Here is a 20,407-nt window from a genome sequence, read left to right as displayed (position 1 = left end):
TTTAAATTAGTAACTTTTTACCTGAAGTTCAGACTCTTAAGATAACTACATTATAGAAAAGATTGGTATAGGGATATTAGCAATACTCTGCAGAAAATAGAGTGTATTCAATCTGTCTGACATCAAATAATTAATCATTTTCATAGTCTTGACCACAGAGTAGGAAGATGTCATCTTCAATATATCACCCCCCCAAAAAAAAATTGCATGCTACCTGTGGAAACACTGTATTTAAGTTTGCTGAGTGGCAAATACATCAATGAGGTTACTGCAGGGAGCACATCTTCCATTCTCTCACATTTGTGTGTCTGGGACATAGAAACAGCACTGCGGCAAATGAGAAAAGCATCTTAGTCCAGTGAGGAGAAACAAGAGTTTTCTAGATCTCCCATCTTCCGCTTGTGAGTCAAAAGAAAGCCAAGATGTTAGACCGATAAGCCTTAAGGCTAAAGTAGTACTTCTGAGATTCAATGCACATCCCTCTGGAATGGATGCTTTCTTACATATAGAACTGGGCATCCGTTATCTTGTTATCCAGTCAACCAGTGTTGCTTGCACTGTACGGTGTTTACAGCATCTCCAGCATCCTTAGTCATTGCCCATAGAAGTTCTTGCAGCCCTACACTGACCCCTGGTATTCTTTATCTTTTCCTTTTTAATTTATATTTCTCTCATATATTGCATCACAGCTGCAGTTTCCCCTCCCTCTCCTTCTCTCAGTCTATCCCCATCCTCCACCTCCTTCCCCCAGATCCTCTTGCCCTCTCTCCATCTCCCAGAGAAAATAACAGGCTTCCCAGAAACCAAATACAGTATAACAAGCTACAGTAAGACAAGGCACATATTCTCACAACCAAGGTTTGATGGAGCAATCCAATGGGAGGAAAGGGGTCCCAAAGGCAGGAAAATAAGTCCAAGACAGTCCCTCCTCCATCCCCGCTCCCTGATAGGAATCCCACAAGAACACCAAGCTACACAACCAAAACATGTATGCAAAGAACTTATATCATACCCAGACAGGCTTGCTTATCTGTTAGCCCACTTGAGTCCCGGTCAGCTGTTTCTGTGGGCTATGTGCTTATGGTGTCCTTGATTCCTCTATCTCCTCCAATCCTGCCTTCTCCTCCTCCACAGGGTTCCCTGAGCTCCACCTAATATTTGGTTATAGGACTCTACATCTGCTCCCACTAGTTGCTGCATGAAGTCTCCCCGGTCTCTCCAATGATGATTATGTAGCTCAGAGGTTTTGAGGAACCCTGGCTTTTCTTAAAACCACCTATGGAAAGAAAGCATTCCCTTGGATTTAAACTTGAGTCCAATTGGTTTGGTTTAATGGTGACTGGTTTGTGCACTTCTGTGGCATGAGATGATCTATGTAATCATGTGGTTTTAGTACTACGGATGTAGCAAGTGGGAGTCCGGTTAGCACTCTTTAGCCTGATTTATGCTGTATACAGAGGAAAGTGAAGGAACAAGCTTTGTGACTCCAGATACTTTCATTACTTTCTTATGTGTTGTCTGCTTTAGAAAAGAAAGATTCTACTTTCTCACATACTCTGGTGCCTCACCTTTGACCATGTCCCCTGGAGGGGGAGACCTGGTGGCACTCAGAGGAAGGACAGCAGGTTACCAAGAAGAGACTTGATACCCTATGAACATATACAGGGGGAGGTAATCCCCCTCAGGAACAGTCATAGGGGAGGGGAATAAGGGGAAAATGGGAGGGAGGGAAGAATGGGAGGATACAAGGGATGGGATAACCATTGAGATGTAACAAGAATAAATTAATAAAGGAGAAAAAAAAAGAAAAGAAAGATTCCTTCTGAATGTGCTTCTAAACTATGTCTTTCATAGTGCTGACTAGATACTTACATTTCTATATTTGTACACCAAAGCTGCCCACTTTTAACGCATGTTTTACTATACCTACAATTGCTATAAAACATTTTCAGGCCTGCAGAAATGGATAAGTGTGTGGCTGCTTTTCCAGAGGATCCAGGTTCAATTTCTAGCACATACATGATGGCTCAAAGCTATCTCTAACTAAAAGTCCAGAGAATGTTCTGGTCTCCTTGGGCACTGGGCATGCCACAAACATGTACGAGTGAAACACAAATATACACAAAGCAATTCATAAAGAACATGTTTCCTCAAATGGCATCAATAGATGTATGTGGTTAGCCAAGGCACAGTAAGATATTTGATGGATAGAGTGTGTTTTGCCATGAAATGCTGCTGTTTGGTGGTAAACCTCTCTCTATCTATAATTTAACAGCACTTTAGATTTCCCAGTTAATGAGGTTGGTAGCAGCTTCTGTCCCCTGCGCCTTGTCAATTTGAAGCTACCTCAGCGTGGGCTGTCAAAGCTATTTTGACTTAATTTGCTTAATTGTGAAAATAGAAACCACATTTGAAGAAATGTTTCAAATTTAAAGGAAACATTTCTTTCTCATCCTCCTTCAGTTCTTCCCACTTGTGTAGACAGCAGCTGTCCCATGCCCAGTTGTGTTTCTACTACACAGTTTGAGTCAGTAGAAGGAAATACTAACTGGTATTTCCTGTTCAAGGATCTATACATCTGGATAAATAAGTTTACTCCCAAAAGTCACGTATTTAAAATACCCATATGAGCTTCCACAGAAGGACTTGATAATATAATAAAGAGTGGCAATATTTATGCTAGATGGCCTGAGCTGTGACTACAAAGAGCAAAATGGAACATATGAATTTATTCTACACCATGTGGCTTTTTCAACAGACATATTTTGACCCAGACAATCACCCACAACATGTGTGAGCTCTTATATTCTCTTCTTCTTTGATGAATTGAGTGTTATACATTGTATTTTGATCATATGCACTTCCTTCTGCCAACTCCTTAAAGATAAACACTCCAAGGCTTTCTTTACTTGTTTCCACAATTTTTCTTTAACTACTGAGTCTAGTAAATGATGACTCCATACACTCTGAAAGTGTGGCCATCCAATAATGAGAAGTAAACCTTACAGAGACCCCACACTTCAAACAAACAAAGAAACAAAAAAGCCTGACTCCTCCTCTCCTAGAAACTGGCATCGAAAAACTTTCCAGATAACCATGGCTTCCTGAGCCCCTACCCTCTCCATTATAGGATCATGTCTGGTTTGAACTTGTTTTGATGGCACTGATACAATTGCTGTGGATTCATGTGTGAAACTCCCTTCCTGTGTTCTGAAAACATTTTTCCCCTTGTAGTCAGTCATTCACCACCTTTGGCTCTTAAAATCTTTCTGATTTATCCTTCTAAATTTTCCCTGAGTTTTGTGAGGAGGGGCTATGCTATAGCTGCTATCAATGTGTCATTAAGGTATGAGCACTCCATAGTCTCTTATTCCCTGTACCATATCTAGTTGTGGGTTTCTGTGTTAATTGACACGGAAAAGTCATCTGATGACATTTGAGAGATGCGCTGATCTGTAGTTATAATAATAAATCAAGAGGGTTTGATTTACATCTATGTCCTTCTAGAAGAATAATAGGACTAGGTTCCCTGCTGGAGTCTATAACCTTTCTAGCTAGCCACAGGTTTTGGATACTCGTAACTGTTCCAAATACTGGTTCTACACTGTGAAGCAGATTTTAAATACAATAAGAAAGTTGTTGCTTACCACTAAAACATTTATGCAACTTTTGCCCTAGTGGCATAACTTTTTGCAAGGTTGTTTTTATGATAGTTCACAAGGGTCTCAACTGAGTAAACTTGATGCTACTTTTGCCTTACTATAACACAAATAGCACCTCTTCATCCCATAAAGGATAACCATGGAAGCAGAGAAGATGCTTCCATGTCAATGCCAGTTTGTCATTACAAGTTTGATGTATTTATGGTCTATAACTAAAGTATCCAGTGTCTTCAGCAATAAGATATTATCCTCAAGTTTTAGTGGGCAAGCAAAAAAAGCAATGGAATAATTTTGTAATATTAGGGGTCCATAAGACCTTGGTGATGACTCGAATAGATGTAATTAGTCGGACATTGGGCCTTTTTATTAGCTTGTGGTATGGTATAGAGGTAATTTTGCCTTACTGTACAGTAAATCCACTTAAGCTGTTCTTATGTATGTACATATTTATAGTTCATGAAGCTTCTGAGGAAAGGGTTTTTCACATGCCTTTCTCCTGGCTATTTTTAATAGAACAGTAGTGAGCATGTATGAATATGTTTCTGTAGTATAACATATAGAGTCATTTAGGTATGTGTTGGGTAGAATTGTGGATAATGTTGTTGATCTTTTCTTAACATTTATAAGAGAGATCACACTAATTCCCATGTTGGTGACACCAGTGTTCACTCCCAGCAATAATAGATAGGTTTTCCCCTTTCCCCAAAGCCTTACCAGCATGTGCCAGCCTCTCTCTATCTCCCTCTCTCTATTAATAATTCTAACAAAAAAGAGATAAAATTTGAAAGAAGTTTTAATTTTTGTTTCCTTGATGGCTATGAATGTTAAACTTTAAAACAATCCCTCAGCCAGTTGTACTTCTTCTTTTGAGAACCCTCTGTTTGGTTCCCTGACTTGACCTATTTTCTTTAGTTGAGTAGTGTGTTTTGTTGATGATTAGTTTTCTTTCCTTTTTATAGTATGTTGTATATTCTCAGTATTAACCCTTTGTCAACAGTGCAGCTGGTAGAGCTTTTCCCATTCTTTGGGCTATCTCTTTACTTAAATGCTGATATCTTTTGCTGTACAGAAATTATTTAGGTTTGTGTGGCCCTATTCATCAATTATTACTCTTAATGTTACAGGGTTCCTGTTCAGAAAGTCCTCATGTGCCAGAAGTTCAAATGCATTCTCTATTTTCTTCTCTATGACATTGAGGGTCCCAGGTCTCATGTTGAGGTCTTTGATAAGTTTCTAGTTGGAGTATGTGTGGAATGAAAGATAGGGAACTAGTTCCAGTCTTCTCCATGGGCATCCTTTGTTGAAGATGGTGCCTATTCTCCAACGTATATTTTTGGTCTCACTTCACAAAACGGTCACTGTGGGAGAAACTCTGAAGTTAAATGGCATCCTGAATTAAATGGGCCCTTCAGATCCCTACAGATCATTCCTTCCAAACACTAAAGAATGCATATTTTTCTCAGTAGCCCATGGAACATTTTGCAACATGGATCAAAACAAAACAAATTTCAACAAATATAGCAGGAAAATCAAAATCACACTTATTAATCCAACTGACCACATGGAATAAAAATGGGCATAAGCATCAATATAAACCATAGAAATTACATAGAATCAAAAAATAAACAGCACAGTAAAGAATAACAGTTGAATCAATGAATAAATCAGAAGGAAAATTTAAAATTCCTAGAATTGAATGAAAGTGCACACATAACATATCACAATTTTTGGAACATAATCAAAGCACTTATAAGAAAAAAGTTTATAATAATAAGTGCCTATCAAAATATTGTAGAGATCTCAAGTTAATGAATTAATCATGTACCTAAAGGTTTTAGCAAAGCAAAACCAAACACAGTCCCCAAAGAGATAATCAAAATAATAACACAAACAGAAAACTGATGCAAACAATCAATGAAATGAAGAGTTGATTCTTTGGAAAGTTTAACAAGATCTTTAAATGTTTAGCCAAATTAAGCAAAAGGAAAATAAGGAGAGGTTAGAAATTGATCAATTTATAGCTGGAACAGGTTACATTATGATAGATACTTCAGAAATTGATAGATAATCTTAGCACTTGGGAGGCAGAGGTAGGCAGACCTTTGTGAGCTCAAGGCCAGCCTGTTCTACAAAGTAAGTCCATAGCCAAGGCTACACAGGGAAACCCTGTCTAGAAAAACCAAAACCAACAACAAAAGGATAAAAAAGGACAAGGAAAAAAGGAGAAATTGGTAGAATCATAACATCACATTTTAAAAATCTATATTCAACTGAATGGGAAATCTAAAAGAACTTATTGATAAATCATGATTAAAGTAAATTTAAATAAGCCCATAATACCCAAAGAGATAAAAAAAACAGTAACTAAAAATACCTCCAAAAAATCCAGCATCTCCTGAATTCAATGTAGAATTTGATTAGATTTCAAAGAAGATGCCAATACTCCTCACACTACAAAAGGGAACATTTTGAGATTAGTTTCATGATGCATCCTAGATAACTGGTACTGCAGCAGTTTTTTTTTTAAAAAGTACTTTAGGGCTTCATTCCCCAATTAGCTACAACCTAGAAAACCATGTGTGCCAAGTTTGCAGCCGCTACCTACCTATACTAAGCAATCCCTGTTCTAAGAACAACTTGCTGGTTTATTCTGGGATTAAATCTCCTCTATTGGGCCCTCTCAGCGGGATGATACTGTTGAGGATTTTGTAAAGAAGTCTGGCTAAGACTGACAACGTGACCTTCTAGGCAGGACTAAGGCAGTTAGAGCATTGCTCTGTCTACATTCTTAAATCCCAAGATAAACAGATGTAGCCAAGGACAATAATATTTATAATAAGTAGATTACTTTCCTTCTTTCTTGTTTCTTGTCTCATTATTAATCTTGGAAAATAAAATATTTCAAATTTCAGGATAAGGTTACTTTTACATTTTGCTGTGCACGATGAGGATGTTAATCTATGAGAGAACTTTAAGCCAAGATTACTCTTAAAACAGTATTTGCTATGGGATTCCTGAGCGTACAAACAAATCAGGCTCTGCATCCATACCTGTTTGTTGTGCCTTTTGGGGGGGGGAATTTTTTGAGTGTTTTGTTTTCATTTCATTTTATATGTTATTTAATGTTAATCCCTCAGATGACTGTTTTCTAATGAGATACGAAAAGGGGGTGTGTCTGGGTAGGAAAGGAGATGGCACGGAACTGAGGGGAGGAGAGAAAGTGGAAATGGTCATCAGGATATGTAGCTTGAAAAAAAAGCTATTTTCATTAAAAGAAAAATATAATGTTTGGTAGATTGGCATGTAAACTCGCAGGAGATAAGAATGTACATGCACAGACAGGTGTACAATATCTCACCGGCAACAACTTTTTATCTAGATACTGACATCACTGACATGTCTCCCATGAGTGATGGAAATGGGTTTCACCAGTTACTATCTCTAAATAAGACAGTATGACAAAATTATGAACCTTTAACCTTAATTCTTGATGATCTTACTCTAATCTTCACATTCAGACTTAAGAAAGTGATGTGAAGACTGCCATGGGTGCTTCTGAGGGAAAAAAAAAAAGACACCAACTATCTTCCACTTTACATTTTAGAATCAGACATTCACACAATTGATTCAATGCGTTAAATTGTGCAAAGGAGCACACTTAGACTTTTCTCTACAAAAATGTTTTACTTTATCACATAAGGAGACAATTTCATATAAAGTATTTTAAGCTGTGTTTCTCTGTGTGCATGTTTTTGTGTATGCATGCGGAGACCAGAAGACAACATCTGTGCATCATTCCTCAGTCATACGGCTGGGATCGCAGCGAGGCCCAGGGATCCACAGGTTTCAGTCTCCCTTCCCCTAACATTATAAGAACTAGCCACCGTGAGTGCAGTTTTAGGGGCCATGAGGCAGGTGTTTAAGCTTGTGAAGCACACACTGTGGGTTCTGAGGTATCACTCAAGGCCACAAAAGTTAGTTTTGACTCAATATTATTCTCAGGTTATTATTGCCTTTATGTGTATAGAATAAAATTCTACATATATACCAATAAAACAATCTGCTGGAAAGAAGTTTATCATGAACGATGTGTCAGTTCTGATGATCACAGTGACTTTTTGCAGTGCACAGTCTCTAACCCACCTAGTGCAGCGGGTAATTCTGCTTCAAGGCACTTTAGCTGGCAGCAGTTATAGGTGGCTTTTTCTGTCACTCCTTAGACTTTGAAGAGTGAAAGCTTTCTTTTTGACAGAAGGAGTTGAAAATTTGAAATTCAGTATGTGGAAAGAACTTGGAATTATGCAATCTCATTTTGTCCTGAATTAAAAGAGATTGGCATCAAGATGTGTGTGTTTGCACTCAAATACTATAACTAAATATTATAGACAGGACATTTTTCTATTTCTGAACCTAGTGGGTCTGTGTGAACACAATGTTAGATGAATACTGGTCAGGTGATACATAAAATATGCTTGCCTGGTAATGCAATAAATTTTAGATACTAGATTCAGGAGAACCAGTATGTGATTCATTTCTCTAAAGATCTTGTGAGTTTCATTTTCTTCCCACTTAAATTTTTCATCACTTTATTTATCTTTACAGAGCTAGTCATAAAAACCTTGCCTGAGTGTGATAAGTGGCTAGCTGGCGACTATTACAAAATAAAAATGCAATATTCACTTTTTAAGTCAATATGTTCTTCTTCGGGTATGAATACAATTTCACTTACACAGTTTTACATTTCCAAAACCAATGAAAACGCATCCTGTACAGCTGCTTATCTCTTCCAAATATTTTATAACTTGTTAAAATTTTGGTATCTCAAGACAGGGTTTCTTGCTGTAACAGCCCTGGGTGTCCTGGACTTGCTCTTTATACCAGTCTGGCTTTAAACTCCCAGAGATCTGCCAGTCTCTGCCTCCAAGTGCTGGGATTAAAGGTGTGCATCACCACCATGCCTGGCTATTTTATAACTTCTAAGCTAGCCTATATCTGTGATCTGCATTTTTCTGATGAATAAACTGAAACTGGCTGATATTATTGACAATGTTTACAAAATCTTCAAGGCATGATTTTCATTTTATTCATGGTCCCATACTACAGATCCTAAGTATATTTGCTTAAATAAATAAAATGACTTTCACTCACTTTCAGAAGATCACTATCAGAAGATTAAATACTCTAAGTAATATTTTATACTTAATAGTAAACATACAGTGTATATGCATTTACTATATTCACTATATACATTAATGCATTAAAAATATAACATAATTATGTTGAGGATGTAGTTCAGTTGGCAGAGTACTTGCCTCGAATGCACCAAGCCTTGGATTTGTCCCAGCACTTGGTAAGCTAGCACAAGAAAATTAGAAGTACCTTGCCATTCTCTTCTACATGGTAAAATTGAGGGCATTATCAGCTACATGACACGGTATCTTCCAAAAAAGAAGTAAAGAAATATTATAGTGTTATTACACAAAAATGGATACAGAGACTAAGATTAATAATTAATAATAATAATAATAATAATAATAATAATAATAATATTTACTATGTAATTTTTCACCAGCATTTATTAGAATAAGATGTTATAATGATTCTTTGAGCTTTGGACATGAATGCTAATATTATAATTTCATAAAAATAGAATTTTATTTTCTAGAAATAAGATTATTTTGTATCAGCATTCACTGGCTATTTGCCCGATTAACTAGTTAAATTCCGAGCCCCGTGTTCTACAGATTGTACATTTTTTTCACTGTACGTAACTGGCTTTTCCTCAGTATTTCCTTGGAAGTCAGGCACCTTCACTAATAGACAAACAAAAAGAACACAGCTGCTGACACGACAGAGTTGAATAAAGTAAACCACACCCAGTGAGGGACTAATGACTGAATTAACTTCAACTTGCAGCTCCCTTTTCCCTGAAAAACAGATTCTTGTCACATACAAAATTTTAATTGAAATGGTTGACATAATTTTCTAAGAAACTTCTCCCATATCCTTGAGTGCTTGATGTCACTCTCTGAATGCATTAGCACATATTTAAAGGTATTTCATGCTAATGACCCAGTGAAATTTGTTTTCAGTGTAGTTATCATTAACTTAATTTTATCTGTAATGAATTAATTGAGGCATGAAGTATAGTAAGTTAATTTGTTCTTGTGTCCAATAGAGAGGGTTTTTTAGTCTGTTTTTTGTATTCAAAATGGAAATGATACTTTAAAACTAATTTAGTGTTTAAGAATGATAAAGGAGACAATTTTCCCCAAAGGTGTAGCTCCTGAGTGAGTAAAACAATGTCCAGTGAATGTTGGATGGGTTCCAATGGAATCATTCAAGAATATCTGGGTTTATGCAACAACTCTTTCTTCATAGATACCTCTGTCTATGTACCCACATGATGGAAGGGGCATGGAAGCTTCGTCATGCTTTTTCCATAAGAGCTAATTCCCCTGACGTCATCTCTTTGCATTCTGAGACTTTGCCCTCCAAAAGTAATCATTTCCCAAAGGCCTTGCTTACCTGTTCTCAGCATGAGTATTCAGTGCCAACACAGGAATCATAGGGAATAGAGCCATCCAGACTGAAGTAGATGTGTTTTCTGTCAGACTATAAAGAAGAACTAGTCTGTTCTTCCTATTTTCTTTCTTAAACAGCTTTGTAGTGAGCTCTTTCTTCTCATTCCTTCTCATTTCCACATTAATCTACCTTCACAATATATCTTGGATAGTCACTAAGCAAACATTAAGCATCCTAAAGCATCCTCTGTTAATTTTTTTTGTTTGGTTGGTTTGGTTTTTCATGGCATCTCTGAAAACACTTGAAGGCAGGATGCATTTTGCCTCACAGTTTCAGAAGCTTAAGTCTGTGTTGCCTTAGCTCCACGTGCTTGGGCAGAATATGGCATCAGGATTGTGGCAGACACACACAACACATCACAACACACAGGAAATGGAACTTAAGTAGCTACTGGAGGCCAGGGAAGACCTCAGTGCACATCCTCAGTGACTATCTTCTTGAGCTAGGATAACAGCAAGGAACATTCAATACTTGAAGTTGTAGAGCAGTGGTTCTCAACACACGTGATTTTTGTCTAGCAAAAGCTTAGGAGTGGGGGCTGGAGAGATGGCTCAGAGGTTAAGAGCACTGCCTGCTCTTCCAGAGGTCCTGAGTTCAATTCCCAGCAACCACATGGTGGCTCACAGCCATCTATAATGTGATCTGATGCCCTCTTCTGGCCTGAAGGTGTACATGCAGGCAGAACACTGTATTTTTAATAAAGAAATCTTCAATAATAATAACAATATAAATAAAAACCTATGGCTGTACGAGGACATAACAGCCACGGTATATTTCTCATGTGTGTGAGTTACCAAAAATGAAACTAAGCAAGTTTAGAGATGAAGTTTCAAAAATCATGAGAACAGCAGCCATGCTATTACTACTGCAGATAAAAACGTTTATTTGCAAGAGTAACATCTAATTCTTATTAAAACAGTGTTTGTGTGTATCATTTCATAAGTGTTCCAAGTGGTGGATCATAGCAGATGCTGTCAAGTGTAATACATGAAGTGCCTCAAAGAAAGCCACAGGAAAAGGACTGTTACCATGAGAAACATCATTTGTAGGGATGATGCTTTGATATACAGCCACATGAAACCCAATTGCTTTCTTCAAGTCCTGTCTCTAAAACAGAAAAAGAAAATTCTTGGTAATAATAATATTTGAACTTTATGTTTCTCTTCTGGGGAGAAGTAAGGAAAAGTGGAACAACCATACACTTAATGGGAACTATGGACAATCTGTGAGAAGCGCTTCGGCTGTTAGGCTTGTTGCTGCTGGGTTTTGTTTTCTTTTTGTTTTTGCTTGTGTCAGTGGTTATGTCAGCCTGTGTTTGGATTGCACACCTTTCTTGAAAGAAATACTACTACTTCATGTTTAATTGAATCCAATCAAAGAGCATTAGTATATATATATATATATATATATATATATATATATATATATATATATATATAATATAAATACATTCAGGTCTTTTCAACAATTATACAATGTACTTTAAAACTAGAAGAGAAAGAAGGCCCATGACTTACTGAGAATTGGTCATTAGAAAAAAAATCATCTCAAATTTCATGTGGTTTTTAGGAATTATCTCCCTTTGCTTCCTAATTGGTGCCAGCAAAGGCCATACTAAGTGTTCAACTAATGCGCCATGGCCCACTTTGTAAAGCACACAGACCTTCCTCCCTAGAGATACAAAAGAGCTTCCTACACTGTGCTGAAAGACATTAGCAAAGCTGCAAGTGTGGAGGCAGATGCTAAGTGACAAAGGAGAATAAATCCAAATGCTTTTCATGCCAACTGACGTGTGATTATGAATGCACGGTGATAGTAGTAACAGATGTAGGAGTGGTAAGAGTGAGCTCCCTTCTGCTGCCAACTTAACTCCATCAGGGTAGGGTAACAAATTAAAGACCGAGGACAAACATTAAAATCGCCCTGCAATGAATTGAAACAAATACATTACGTTACAACAATCATGCGTTTGCATAGTTGCCAACAAATACATTGAACTGGAGTAGATATTTTAAATGAAAAAAAAAAAACAAAAACAAAAACAAAATGTCCAGTTCAATATCACCAAAACATATATTTTGAAATGAGTATTTTTAGTCAAATAAAATTGCAAGCACTTTAAAAATTAATGCTTAGATACTAAAATGGTAGCAGACCCGCTGACACACTGCAACTATAAAAGCTTCCAAGGAGTAGAGAGTATGAAACAATGAATGTCATGCTTTGGTGCATTGCTCAGGATACTTTAAGACATATGCATTGAAGTCCTCTGCATGCCAGGCACACGTGCAAGTGAGAGCAGCGGCAGGTTGGCATATCCCCCCATGCGGCTTACATATGCTAATCCTATTAGCAGTGAATACCACTACTTCCAAGTGGAGTGCACAGGGAATGCAAAGCAGTTGCTTGCTGTGAATGGATTCTTCTCACCTCCTTGTGCTTACTTGGAACCGAGTGGGACTAGGTCAACGGAGAACCTGTGTAAAATAAGGTAGAACAGCAAGCTGCCCAGGGTGGGCCTGTGGCTCCTCAGGGATCCATTTGAATGAGACTCTAAAGGGAAAAGGGAAAGCTGAGGGAGAAACACACCTCGGAAGAATTCCTGACATATAAGGTCCACTGTGAAGTCCACCCGGATGTCTGCACTGGAACAATCTGAAGCATGAGAGGAAAACAAAGAGAGCAGAAACATGCAGATAGGAGCAGCTGAGTTCCTGGCCGACCTGGCACACCTGAAGGAGAGGAGGAGGTGTACCAATGTCCTCCACTGACTTGTATTCTGCAATCTTTACAGCAATCAGTATGAAATCACAAGCCATGCACAAGTGCAAACACAAGCAATTCTTTGTCAAAATGGGAAAGTATAGGAAAACTGAGGCAGAGAGACAGCCAGACTCCATCCCCATAGGCTGAGACTCCTTGACTGGAACACTGGGGGCCACAACTCTTTCTTGGGTGAAGGTTGAGCACATTTAGAGGGATTTGGAGACAGGAATGTATACATTCACATATACATGGGTTACTATCAGGAAGTTAATGTTATTTTTTCTGGCTTAAATGGTAGAAAGATGGGCTAATTTCAATACTCAGGCATATTGTTTCTGCTGGTGGTGAAATGAAACAGTCAGTCTGGTGCCAAAGGACTCTTCATGGCTGGGGGTTGTTACCTAGTGATGCTGACTTAGATCCACGTCACCTGAGGCTATAGTATCCAGCAGAAAGAAGACAAAAAAATGTATGTTGATTTGTGTGCTAAGTATTTGCAATAACAAAGAGGTACTGCAAAATTGCTGTGGTTAGTATGATTAACAAGAGGAAATAAACAGAAAGAGGATTTTTTTAAAAAGTTTCTTAACAAAGATAGGGAGATGGCTCAGAGATTAAGAGCATTGAGGCAGGGATTGATTGCCTGGACCCACATGACAGCTCACAACTGTCTTTAACTCCAGTCCAAAGGGATTTGGTGCCTTCTAGCCTCTAAAGGCACCAAACATGAACACAGTACGTGTACATGCATGCAGGCAAAATATTCTTCTACGTAAATTAAAATAAAACCACTTTTTTAAAAAGCACTAAACAGAGGGACACTTACAGGAACTAATCCAAATTCATCTAAAGAAAGGAAATTAGGAATATCAGCATGAAAGTCAATGAAGCAGAACAAAAAGTAAAACAGAAAATCAATGAAATCAAAAGGAGTTTCTTTGAGAAAATTGATAAGTTGCTAAGCAATTAGCCAAATTGATTAGGAGCAAAGAGTTACATAAATCACCACAGGGAATGCTATAAATCCCTTAATGTAAGCAAATTTGATGACTTAGATGTAAAGAGAAAGTTCTTTGAGGTCTATAATCTACAAAAGTTCACCCAGGAGAAAAGAGACTATCGCAAAATTACCTTAAAGAAAACTTTGTAGTTTTAAATTCTAGATACAATTAAAAAAAAAAAAAGGTTTCATTGCTGAATTCCTGAATTCTAGCAAGCGATTAAGGAAAGATGGGCCCTTACACATATACATTCACGCACACACGCACACGCACACATGCACACAAGTCTAGAAACTTGAAAAAACTGTGGCTATATTCTATTCCTTAATGAGCTATGTTGCATCCCTGTGAGGACAGCATGACACTGAGAAGACAATTAATTCAATAGTCATTGCTAACAAACTTAAAACCAAAATAATGTGATTATAGTAATAGGTTTGGAGAAATGTTTTGGTAAAATTCAACATTTGTTATTTTAAAAAATACTTTAGAAGCTAGGCACATCTTTAATTCCAACATTTAGGAAGGAGATGCAGGTGGATCCTTGTGAGTGTCAGGACAGTATGGTCTACATAGTGAGTCCCAGGACAGATAGGGCTACATAAAGAGACCATGCAAGGCAAACAAAGCAAAAAAATTGAAAAATAAAAACAATTATCATTCATCTCTTTCCTTTCTTCCTTGCAACTATTTATATAAATCATTTTTCCATCTCTCTTAAATGTATGGATCCTATTTCTGTAATGTTATAGTGTGTGTGTGTGTTTCTAAATATATAAATACAATCTATTCAGACAGCCTAAATAAGATCTGAACAAGGGTAACATCTATAGACATAACTTGGAAGGGGGAAATCTCATGAGGACTCAGCCCTAGACAAAGAGAAACCTACAGGCAACTGAGGAATACTCAGAATGGGAGGAAAAGTTTTTTCCCAAGAAACAATCCCCTAATTGTTTATCCAACAACACGTATTTAATCCAAAATCATAATCTAGCATTAGCATTAACCTTCATTTTTGGTAAACCAAACCAAACCAAACAAAACAACCCTCAGCATCATGAATTCTGGGAAAACTAGGTTCAGAAATAAAAGCAGCAAATCTCATTAGCATTATAATGAATATGATCAAATCTCCTAACAAGAGGTCACTTGTCAAGGATTGGGCAATTAAAGCTATCTATACCACATCCAATCAACACTGGTCTTTTTCTTACAGCCAGTCCAATAAGACATGAAAATAAAACAAGCAAAAACTATGAATATATCACATGAAAAGGAAAAGGTAAAACTGTTTTTATTCTAACACAGGCAGGGGAATGAAAGACAGCAATAAAAGTAACCTTTGTGTTTTGGTGTTGTTCCTGTAAAAAAAAAAACAGCCATGGTTGAGAAAGCAACTTGAACGGTTACTAGTTATTCTGTTTTCCATATACACAAACTTTTTAAACATATATTTTATTAATTTGTTCATATTACATCTCAATTGTTATCCCATCCCTTGTATCCTCCCATTCCTCCCTCCCTCCCATTTCCCCCTTATTCCCCTCCCCTATGACTGTGACTGAGGGGGACCACCTCCCCTGTATATGTTCATAGGGTATCAAGTCTCTTCTTGGTAGCCTGCTACTCTTCCTCTGAGTGCCACCAGGCCTCCCCATCAAGGGAGCGTGGTCAAATATGGGCACCAGAGTTCGTGGGAATGTCAGACCCCATTCTGCACTCAGCTGTGAAGAATGTCCTGTCCGTTGGCTAGATCTGGCTAGGGGTTTGAAATTTATTGCATGTATTGCAGGAAGACATATACACAAACTTAAACATGATTTTTTTTCTTTTTTGAGACAGAGCTTCACGGATCCTTGTCTTCAACTCCTAATTAGCTTAACTTTGAACCTCCAATACCCTTGTTTCTACCTCTCAAATTGCTGGTGGTTTACAACTTCCCCTCCACGCCGGAGTTTGTGGGCCTGGCTCTGAATACAGGGCTTTCTACCTTGAGCAATCACTCTACTAACCTACTGACACTCCAAGTTCTCACACAGGGTATAATGTGTTGAAACATATTGTCCTATATTTTGAAACAATTCTGAATCCAAAACATTTCCTATTATACAAAATAGCAATTTTATTCTTCTAATATATGTTTGACATATAGAACATATTTGCTTAGATATGTGTGTATCTATTTAGATAAAACCAGGAATTGTATGAATATGTACACATGTGTAAGCAGACATGTCGATGGCAGAAACTGATGTTTGGTGTCTTACTGTATGATTTTCAACCTTACTTACTAGGCAGGACCTCACACTGAGGCCAGAACCCACAGCTTTGGACAGTCTATCTAATCAGCTTGTCCTGACAATCCTGTCTTTACCTCCTAAGAGCTCAGATTATAGGCAGGCTTCCAGACCTACCCAGCTTTTATGTGGAGCTGGGGGACCAAGCCTCATACCTGTTTGGAAAACATTTTAGCCACTAAACCATATCCTCTGCATTTAATTTGCTTTTCATCATTGCATGAGATAAAATACTGTATGCATTAACTCTATTTAATACTTTGTTGCATGTATATATTGCATATTATTTAAATCAGAACCCATTCAACATTTAGAACTTTTTCATGTCTAAAAACTTGCAAAATCCATTCTTATGGAATATGAATTCTTTAAGAACATGAAAGTAAATACCTATAATTCCTACGCTGTAATGGGCAAAGTTTCATGGTTAGAGGTGCAATCCAATGTGGAATATCATTCTTACTAAGATAATGTTTAACCCTCACAGTTTATTACTTGGGGTTATGAAGATAAAGGTGTTCTTCATTTTTTAAACAAAGATACTATTTTCCATGCATTTGGTTTTTGCATTCCATTGCAGAATCTTCTTCTAACTGGGGATCTGTTATAAGTGTAGGCCAGAGAGAATTTTGCTTGAAAGAAGTTGAAAATTTCTAACTGCAGCTGCCACAAGAAGGGCTTTCTAACCAGTGTCAAGTGTAATGTTACAGCAGGTAACAGGTGACCACTTGCACAATTATTTTCAAGCTATTGAAAAGCTGCAAATGTTGTCATGTATTTAATATAGAGAAATACTAAACTAGCAGGTAATGGCACTCTCATTACTGGCCAGTCGACTCTCTGTGTACTTGATAAGCTTGTCTTTAAGATAAAAACCAAATAAATGAAAAGGAATACTAAAGACAGATAATTTACTCATACAAAGTTGAAAAAAAGGTAAAAGTAATTTATGTAAGTTCTCCTCTAATTATTTACGAACAGATTTTATAGTGGTTAGTTAAAAATAGTGTTGAAATCAATATTAGTTGGTGAATTTACATTTCTTCACTGAAAAGCTAACTTTCATTGTCTTGTCAATAGCTTTAGCCTGTTTAAATTTTACTGTCATTTTCTTTTAGATAAACATTTTGAGGACACCAAGACATTTTTGAGCTACTATTTCTGTACTGGAAATCAAATTAAAATGTTAAATGTGGAACTCAGCCAAATAGTCCCTTTCATAGTTTAATGCAATCTTGCTAATATAAGCATAGTAAATGATACTTGAGAACAAGAAGCTAAAAGCAACTGAAAATAAAAAACACCCATAGGTAATATGGATTCACTGAAATGCCACCAACTTAAATCTATGCATTTAATAGATGTCTGAAGATTATTGAACAGAGAATATAGCAGGGAAGAACCCCAGAGTTCAGTCTTTCATATTTTATTAGTCTCATTTTGCTTCCCTAACAGAAATTAATGTAATGGGTGACATACAAAAGCAGATAGCTACTTCTCAAATTTCTGGAAGCTAAGAAGTTCATACTCAAGGCATTGACAGGGGTGATAGTCTTCCTTGCTCATCATCTGATAGAAGAAGGATGAAGAGAATATAGAAGGACAAAAGAGAGGCCAGATATGCCAAACCCATTCTTAAAGGAGGATTCACTTTCAACTTTAAGACATTTCTGAATGTATTATCCCATGACAGCATTGAGTCCCAATCGGTCCTACTTGCAGCAACACTGCATTGAGGATTAGGTTTCTACAAGCTTTATACACCTTAGTTTTACTGTCATATTACCCACTAAAGAAAACAGATAAGGTGCATAGCTTTAGAAATATAAATGATAGTGTGTGTGCACATCCTTGGACTTGAATGAATTATAGAACTACACAGATAGCTTCATTTCCATAATTGCTTAATGTCCAAAAGAGGCAAAGTATTACTGATTGCAAATGCTGTTATGAAATCATTTGTTAAAGGTATGCTCTTTCAGCAATTACACCGTGCTCCAAGCATCTCTGATGTAAAGTCTTGAACAGATGGAGTTATAAGCCAGCAAGCTGTTGCATATGGTCTGGGAGTACTGGTGTGGATGGCATGTAGGTACATACATAAAAATCACGCAGCCTGAAATAGCAGAGAAAAGAATATGCCACAGAGAAGTCATTGCATTAAATGGGGAGACACCGAGTCGCTCTTCTGATCTTCCCAACCCAGTTCCCACCTTGCCTCATGCTGATAACTGAATTATATGGAAACAAAACAAAATGGCCCTGTGTTTTAACTGTCAAGATCTAAAGTTCCTGACAAACACAAACTGTCTCTGCTTTCTATGGAACCCCAGATGTTTACACTTTTTCCTCTGCTGTCATGAGTTACAGTCCTTCTAGTAGCCTTCATCTATGACAAGAGTAAGGTCAAGGCAGATCAGTTAGATTCTTCTGTGTTTCAACCAACATTTTGCATTGTTAATCAGCTTAACAATGCAGCCTTGAAGAGTCAACAGTAGGTTACCCTAGAGGCTCAGTGTTTCACTTCCCTCAATAGAACTGTGTTTTGGGGTCAACAGTTCCAATCCAGCCTGGCAGGTAACGTCTTTACTCTGTCTTTATTGATACTACCTCTGTGATGGCTGGTTTTTGTCAACTTGGCATAAGTTAGAGTCAACTTCACCTGAAGAGAGAACTTCAACTAAGGAATGGCTTCCATCAGATTGCACTGTGGGCCTGTCCGAGGGACGTGCATTGATTGGTTTGAGAAGTCGCAACCCACTGTGTGAGATGCCATTCCTCGGGAACCTGGTCCTTGGCTGTGTAAGAACGTCATGTATGACAAAAAAAACACATGAAGGATGGCACACAAATGTACAGTCCAAAGATAAAATGGGCTCCATGTTATTTGTGTGTGCACAATTTGTTTCATTATGATACTTTTCATTGTATTCTTGTTTTGTTTAATTGTCGTGACTTCATTTTTGAGAGAGGAAGAAAAAGAGAGCATAAAGTAGGATGGGTAAGGAGGTAAGGAGGATGTAGGGGAGAGTTAGGAGAGGGAAAAGATTAGAACATAAGAAAATTAAATAAAATATATCTTAAAAAAGAAGAAGACAGCAGTCTAACCAAACCTCGAGAGCAAGCCAGTTGGCGGTGTTCTACCATGGTTTCTATTTCAATTCCTGGCTCTAAGTTCCTGCCTCGAGTTTCTGCCCTGAACTCCTTCATTAATGGACTGTCATGTAGAAGCATAATATGAAATCAGCCCTTTACCCTATCTAAGACATGCAGTAACAAATTTTGCAAGTGGGTATGGTTAACATGTAACTTCATAAATTTCTAAAGACTAAATCCAACACTTTTCTTATAGGGGCAACTGAGCTGCTTCATGCTAGGGTTTCTCGCAATCACCCAGCTTACAGTGTCATACATGAAAAAATATAATACATAAATGAAATTTTTGTTTGAAAATTAGAACTTTATAACTTCTCTGATGTAAGTTTGAAAATTGCTGTTTACTTCGACACGTGTCATGATTACAATGCCTTATTTGAATCCAGCTGTATATATATCAAAGTACCCTTCTTATACTAGATGAGCCAAGCTATTATATAAAAATTTAAATATTAGTTTTCATTTTCATTTGTGAATTAATAATGGTTTGTTTACCATAGAAATGAAATGAACTTTTTGCATACATTCCTTGGAACATTTTGTGAATACAAATTCATATTACTTTTCAGGATTTGTAGAATATGTGATTTTTTTTTAATTTCAACCTAAAACATGTATATTCTAAGTTCATTCCTCCCAAATGACAGTGGTCACATGGATTTGAAGTCAATGTAACCTTTTATCAGTCAGTGCTTGAAACCGTGTTCTTAATGATTATGTATTGACATTATATTCATGGAATTACTCACTGTTAATCACAGTAAAAACACATGATACTTATGTGCTAAGTCTTCAACCTGCCCTTCAAATCAGCCTTCATTAAATTAGCAGTTAATTACAGAGAAGGGTTAGTTTTTTTCTTGTTCTTTTAAGTTCTCCATGATTTTATAAACTAACCTATAATAAATCCTAAATTTTGAGGTCAGCCTAGACAGTC

General features: G+C 37.2%; 1 protein-coding gene across 2 annotated transcripts in view; it reads left to right on the top strand.

The window, feature by feature from the left end:
* Nucleotides 1-20,407, top strand: part of GRID2 (glutamate ionotropic receptor delta type subunit 2) — a 1,382,318-nt gene that overhangs the window by 626,862 nt on the left and 735,049 nt on the right. The gene's annotated exons all lie outside the window — the stretch shown is intronic.

Source organism: Acomys minous, assembly GCF_964271855.1.
Source record: "Acomys minous genome assembly, chromosome: 6".
NCBI lineage: Eukaryota > Metazoa > Chordata > Mammalia > Rodentia > Muridae > Acomys > Acomys minous.
Note: the sequence above shows the minus strand (reverse complement) of the source record. Positions and strands in the feature narration are given on the sequence as shown.